Here is a 7,381-nt window from a genome sequence, read left to right as displayed (position 1 = left end):
AAACACCTCCACCACAATAAGGTGGCAGCCCAGGTAGAGGTTTTCATTATTGGTTAACTTTAAATTTGGTTTCAACAATTTCATTCTGCTGTTTCTGCAGTACTGTATTAAAACAAAGAATGTTGATCAATATTGAATTGACAATTTATTTGTACTGACAATATACTCTAAGCTAACATCTAACAAATAGGTGATTTTCAGCCATAAGTGTCTGTTGCATCCATACCCAAAAGCAAGAGGTGTCAGACAATCATATGTTTTTCAGTGTTTATGTGCAAGTAGTGCAACTTCAGAACACAGTGCAGTGCAGAACTGTGCAGTGCAGTTGGAATGCTTGAAGGTAAAAGGTTACAGATAAAAAATGGATGCATAGAAAATGTAGTGCAATTTCTTATATGTCATACTGCTGGTCCTGGTGCAGGCCTGGTCTGTCTCTCTCTCTTCTCTGCAGGGTGTGACAGGCAGGGCGTCAGTTCTTTCTCGCTACCAGCCTGGTACTTGACCAAATTGTCTTTTGACCCGTAAGCTTTCCAAACCAGATCTTATTTCTGTCTTTTCAATTTTTCCTCCAAGGAACCCCCCCAAGCAAACCGAACCTCCAAGCCTGGACCTTCATCGACTTTCGGATTCCTCAAACCACCTGTCAGTCACAGCCCTTCTCCAGGAGTTGCCTGCCTGTCCACCCTACAATGCACCAGTATCAGAAAAGAGAGAATTGCAGTACGCACCAGGACCCAGGACACCACCCTTCCAAAGCCCAAGACAACCTCAAACCCTGTGAGTGCTGCAATCTCCACCTTTTCTCATTTCATTGACCAACGATTCACCTCTGCCCTTATCCTTCCCAGCAGAACCCAGGACTATCCAGCCCTGCATCATTACAGAGTCCTCCTCAATAAACCTTTTTTCATAACCTTACAAACTGTCTCCGTGGTTGCCCCGATTCAGGGTCGTTCTTTTTACATTATGACAGAAAGAACTGACCAACAAGACTCTGGGGCGCAACTACGGAGCGTGGTCTCTCATCAAGGGCTTTTGTTAGGGCAACACGAGACCCTTTTACAATCTATGAGCCAACAACAGACGCAACTTATGCAGGCTATGAATGTTCTGACTCATGGGTTTCAGGACCTGAAAGCCCAAATAGACACAATGCAGCCTACCTCCAGTCCTCCGCCTGTAGTCCAGTCTCCCCCTGATCCTGTTGGTGCCGCACAGCCGCCGGTTCCCGTTGTCAGTGCCTCCGGTCCCACTCCTGAACCATTCTCGGGTGAGTTAAGTAAATCCAGGTTTTTTTTGTTGCAGTGCTCCTTGGTTTTCTGTCGTTCCCCTCAGTCTTTTCCTGATGACGCAGGGAAAATATCATATATTGTAGGTCTCCTTCGTGATAGAGCCCTGAGTTGGGCGGAATCGTTTATTGATGAGACCAGCATACTGAACCTTAGTTACACCGATTTCCTCACCCAGTTCAAGAGAACGTTCTCTTCCTCGCTAAGTGAGGAGGAGGCTGCGAAGAGGCTGTGGTCCCTGAGACAGGGAAGTCGATCAGTGGCCGATTACGCAATCGATTTCCGAACCTTGGCTGCCCCGTCGGGCTGGAACGATCTCGCTTTTAAAGCGGCGTTCCTTAATGGTCTTTCAGAGAAACTAAAGGACGAACTTGCCAGCCGGGACAAACCCCAGATCCTAGAAGATCTTATTGAACTAGCGGTACGGGTAGATGATAGGCTCCGAGAGAGGACTCGTGAGAGGCGGAGCCAGACTCCACCTCAGACGCTGCAGCTCGCAGCACCCACCGCATTTCCGTCATCCAGTTCAAGAGAACGTTCTCTTCCTCGCTAAGTGAGAAGGAGGCTGCGAAGAGGCTGTGGTCCCTGGTACAGGCAAGTCGATCAGTGGCCGATTACGCAATCGATTTCCGAACCCGAGTATCTAGACCTCCTGCGTGTTTTTAGCAAAGATTTAGCCTTGAGCCTTTCACCTCATCGTCCCTACGATTGCTCTATTGATCTTCTTCCTGGGGCTCCCCAGTTATCCCAGTCGGAACTGGGTGCAATGGAGAAATACATTGCAGAATCACTTAAAGCGGGCATAATTCGCCCTTCTTCTTCCCCTGTTGGGGCAGGTTTCTTTTTTGTGGCCAAGAAAGATAAGTCACTGTGTCCCTGTATAGATTATCGTGGTCTTAATCAGATAACAGTTAAAAATAAGTACTCTTTACCTCTGCTGGCTTCTGCCTTTGAAACTGTTAGGGGCGCCACTCTTTTTACTAAACTGGATCTCCACAACGCCTACCATCTGGTTCGTATCTGTGAGGGAGATGAGTGGAAGACGGCCTTCAAAACTCTGATCGGCCATTTTGAGTACCTAGTCATGCCATTTGGTCTAACCAATGCACCCGCAGTTTTCCAAGCCTTTATAAATGACGTTCTCAGAGACTTCATCAACTACTTCGTTTTCGTTTATCTTGATGACATTCTTATTTTTTCTAAAGAACCCACTCAACACCAGCAGAACGTCCGTCAGGTCCTGCAACGACTCCTCGAGAACCGTCTATTCATCAAGGCTGAGAAGTGTGAATTCCACCGCAGATCCATCAGCTTTCTCGGTTACATCTTTGAGGGTGGACAGGTGAAGACCGACTCAGCTAAGATCAAAGAAGTGGAGGACTGGCTTCCTAGGGTTTGTGAACTTCTACCGTGTGTTTATTAAGAACTTCAGTATTATTGCTTCACCCCTCTCAGCCCTCACCTCCACAAAGCAAGCCTTTACCTGGACACCTGCTGCTGTTTATGCCTTCCAACTCCTCAAGGAGAGGTTCACTCAGGCTCCTATCCTTACCTATCCAGACCCTACAGCCCAGTTCACTCTGGAGGTTGACGCCTCGGATTCCAGAGCTGGGGCTATTCTGTGACAAATGTCCTCCTCAGATGGGAAGCTTCACCCTTGTGCCTTCTTTTCTAGGCGTTTTTCTCCGGCTGAGAGAAACTATGATGTGGGACACCGTGAACTTCTTGCCATCAAGCTGGCTCTGGAGGAGTGGCGTCACTGGCTGGAGGGCATGGAATTACCTATCATCAACTGGACTGACCATAAGAATCTTTCATACATCCAGTCTGCTAAACGACTCAACTCCCGCCAGAGCCGCTGGGCATTATTCATCTTTATTATAACAATAACAAATACTACGTTTTTATAAAAAAAATGTTCAATACTATTATTAAATAGGTATCTATAAAACAATAATGGATACATAGAAAATGGAGGTAGTGCAAATTAAATAAACAATAAAAGATACAAATAAAAAATGGAGGTAGTGCAAATTATAAATGTAGTAAACAATAACAGATACAAATAAAAATGGTAGTGCAATTTCTTATATAATAATAATAATAATAATGAATATACATTTCTTAAAATGTATAAATAAAAGTATCTATACAATATATAAAAAATACAATAATATAATGTGACGGAGGAGCCGTCACGAGCCGAGACGTAGTTATAAGTCCGCGTCAGCATGCGAGCACGCCTGCACACACATATACACAGGCACATACGCCATCTCTAACTTACCTTTTGTTGCAGCTAAACTAATGTGGTTCATCGTGGGTGCACACGCGGTGTTCCTGCTTCAGTTAGCATTCATTCTAACCTTTTATTTTCAGTTTCAAACATTTTCCCGGTTCTGTTTTCAAGCAGGCTTATTGCTGGACTGTGGTGTGCTGGGAGAGAGTCACATGATGACGTGATGTCAACAGAAGTACTGAGTGTTTTGTTAAATTGAGTACTGTATTTTTCATTGTAAGTTTATTTTTTTTACTCATTATTATTTTGTATACTTTAATTTATTTGAGTTAAAAGTAATTGCTTAGTTGTTCTGTTTTTTTTTTTGGTTTTTTTTTGTTTGCTTGTTTGGACTTCCTGTGGGCGGAGCCTGTGGCTTTAAAAGCAGGGCTCTGCTCCACATGGAGGCAGTCTGTGGTTAGACTCCAGAGAAGTCACACTGAGGGTGAATGACTGTAACATGGAAGGTACTGTTTTTTTGTTTATTTTTCAACCTGCCTGGATGTCCATGTATATATTCTGCACCTGCCATCTTTGGCTCACCTGAAAGAAAAACTGAATAAATTCCACTAAAGTGATCTCCAGCCTTGGCCAGTCATTTATATTTGACCAAGCATAGAAGAACCCCGTCACATATAATAATATATTATAATAATATAATATAACAATATTTAATAATATAGAATATATAATATATGTCTTTGGACAGCTACTACAGACATGCATCACAAAACCAAGATTCACCGGCTGCAGTGGTTGCATCAAGTCCAACACAGGAAAGGTGGAACCACTGCGTCGCACAGTTCTCGTTGTCACACGCAACTATGTCATCCAGTTCCTCAGGCCCTTGGCACACGCACCACGTATTCTCTTTATGTTCTGTGGTCCTCTTCCTCGCTCTCTTTTGCCCTCTTACTTGTGGGACTGTTACAATGTTAGGAGATTTGACAGCCATAACTCTTTAGGTCTGCAGTGTGGAGGCATCTTGTGTGTAGTGGCGGCTAATGAGCTTAGGGAGGGAAACCTTCAGGTAAAATTCCTGTCTGCCTTCTGCAGACATGACTCCCAGAACCTGACATCTGGCATGACTCGGACAACAACGAGATCTTTCTGTGTCCACACCACAAAGTCACAGTATTTGGACTCAGTCACAAAGATCTGTGTCTGCACCTGTGTGTAGTATCTGTGGCCTTGTTTAGGTTGATATGTGTTGTCCACAAGTTGGAGACAGAAGTCCCTGTCACTATCACAAACCTCCTGGACAGTGTTGTTCTTGTGCTTTGCTGCACACTTTATTTCCAGGCACCCTTTCCCACAGCAGATACAGTGAAGTAATCCATCAGGTGAAGCGCGTACTTGAGGAAACTCAGGGTTGATGCAGAAACCAGACAGCTCAATTTTCAGGTCAATGTGGTGTGGTGCTTGCTTGGCCTGATACACACTCCTTGCAGTCTCCTCATGCTCAATTCCCCATCTTGTGTCTTGTGTAGTCAACAGTGCTGTTGGGTAGCACACTTTTCGTTCCGTGGACACAGCCGGCTTCTTCATGTTGCAAACAACAACTGCATGCATTGCTGAGGCGGTTACTCTCCCTGCCCGTACTCCATACCAGGCACAAGACTTATGTTGCTGCTTTGTGTGGCTGCTGATGATGTTGGCTTGTTCCTTTGACACAGCTGCAATGTCTTTCACTGTCTCACAGTGCTGAAGAAGGACAGCTAGTGGAGCATTATCAAACTGTGGGTCACGCAGACGGTCTTGCAGGGGTTTTGGCATCACAGCTAGCTGGACAGGATCAGCATAGTCGTGAAAGTAGGTCTCCATTGTGGACATACAAACTGCCCTATGTTTATGAAGAACAGGGAGAAGTGACGACAAGTCGTCCAACGTGGCTTGGGGCGTGTGTCTGCTGGCCCATGTCTGTAGGCCAGGCATGGAACTGTTGTCATTGATGACTCTGTCCAGAGCGATCCTCTGCGCTTTTGCTGAAGTAAAGTCCATCTTGTGGGCGACTTCTCTGTGGACATTTATAATTCCTGCTGGTATTTTCCAGTAAGCTGGCACATCTGTCACGGTCTATTTTTCCACGGATGCGGACTGCTGCCTCAATCTTAAACAATAGAGCCCCAACATGTGTACATGCCTCTGCAATGCCAGCCATGCATGTATAGTGTGCACAGCAAACCTGGCCATCGTTGGCAATGATGACCCATGGCTTCAGGGGAGTCTCATTAAAGCGCTGAGAGCGCAAGACTTGAGGAGAAATAAATGGACATGCATTATGCAGGTAAGGACACCACTTCATTATGTTTCATTATATGCAGGAAACATTAACCTCAACCCCTCAGTAATGTGTATACATGACATATAAATGACATTTATACAACAGTAAAGTATAACATCTGAAAATTAATTTCAACATTCATCTTTCTGTTGCTATCCCTCGTACTACAAAACTGCTGCATTAACTAAGCGAGTTGTGAAGCTAAGTCTGATGTGATTTTGCTTACAGATTGGCGTGAAATCATGCTCTCACAACAACCACGCTGTTATCTTAAAATGGACACCACGCAAAGGTTGCCTTCAAGTAAGCAAAACGATGCTTTGAAAAGCGTTGTGTTTCTGAAAAGGCAAGGGGGTAGCAACAGGACAACAGTACAGAGACTGACAGGTCCGATGGAAGGGCTAACGTTAATGTTATGAGAGTTTAAATATGGGATCTTTTACAGGAAAATACTAAAACGGCAGCGGGAAAAGGCTCAAATTCGTGAGAAACCCAGAGGGTTTAGGGTAAGGTGACCAGATTTCTGAAGTCAAATCTGGGGACATTTCTTGCTCGTGGATAAAAATCAATACATCTCATCAAGATGAAATTAGGAAACGGGGGACAGTAATGGTTTCATTTATTTTTACATATTTTTTAATATTTAAACAGCAAAAATCAAGTGTAAAAGCCAGGAATGTGCCTCTCCACACCTTTAGTATATCCTAAGATTATTAAAATTAATACATCAATAGTGTTATTAGAAAACTAGAACTGTGTCTCTGGGTTGGGGCAAAGTGGTGGGGTTGGGAGTGGAGGGGTCAAGGGTCATTAGCAGGGCTTTCCAATTTTGTGGGACCAAAAGAGCTCTGCTGCTTCCTAAGGGGAGAGTGACACGAGGAAAAGAAAAACCAGTAAATGCAAACTTTTAGCCTGTGACTGTCTGTAGAGACATTGTTCCCCCGCCTTTTTAAAGAAGTGCAACAAATACTTATTCTGTTCACATCTACATACCTATGAGAAATAGGTTTTTCTGCATTAACATCAAGCCCGCAGGTAAAGGATGATATATGTTTGTTACTGTCACCTGACCACATCAGAGGCCTGTGCATCTCTAAGAAGCAGATTCATTTCTCCCACTAATGGGCTATAAGCACAGCTCCACTACTGCCTGAACTTCAGCAGCTCCTTTGTTTCCTGATTAATCCAGGTGTGTTTGGCTGGTTACTGAGGTCAGATTCACCTGGATTAATCAGTCTGTCCAGTAATGAAAGGCAGGACGCAAAGGAGCTGCTGAAGTTCAGGAAGATGTGGAGCTGTGCATAGAGCCTGTTTGGGATGAGAAAATGGGTTGTGGTGATGAGGTGAAAATTAGGCACAGACTTGGAAATCCCCTTGACAAAAATGCAAGTGATTGTGTGTGTAGTGCAGCATGAGCATGTATAAACTTATATAAAGTGTGTATAACTACAATATGTGCATGGTGGTAGTTGATGTGCAAGTACATTGTTTGCTCCTATAAGGTGAGTTAACTCCGGTCAGTGAGTCAGC

General features: G+C 44.2%; 1 long non-coding RNA gene across 1 annotated transcript; it reads left to right on the top strand.

The window, feature by feature from the left end:
• Positions 1 to 219: 219 nt before the first annotated feature.
• LOC118561969 lies at positions 220 to 4,145 on the top strand. Its single transcript, XR_004930406.1, has 2 exons — positions 220 to 1,270; positions 2,495 to 4,145. It is a non-coding gene; the product is annotated as an uncharacterized LOC118561969 (long non-coding RNA).
• The last annotated feature ends 3,236 nt before the right edge of the window (positions 4,146 to 7,381 follow it).

This window comes from Fundulus heteroclitus, unplaced genomic scaffold (genome assembly GCF_011125445.2).
Source record: "Fundulus heteroclitus isolate FHET01 unplaced genomic scaffold, MU-UCD_Fhet_4.1 scaffold_77, whole genome shotgun sequence".
NCBI classification, from domain to species: Eukaryota; Metazoa; Chordata; class Actinopteri; order Cyprinodontiformes; family Fundulidae; genus Fundulus; species Fundulus heteroclitus.
This window is presented reverse-complemented; position numbering and strand designations above follow the sequence as displayed.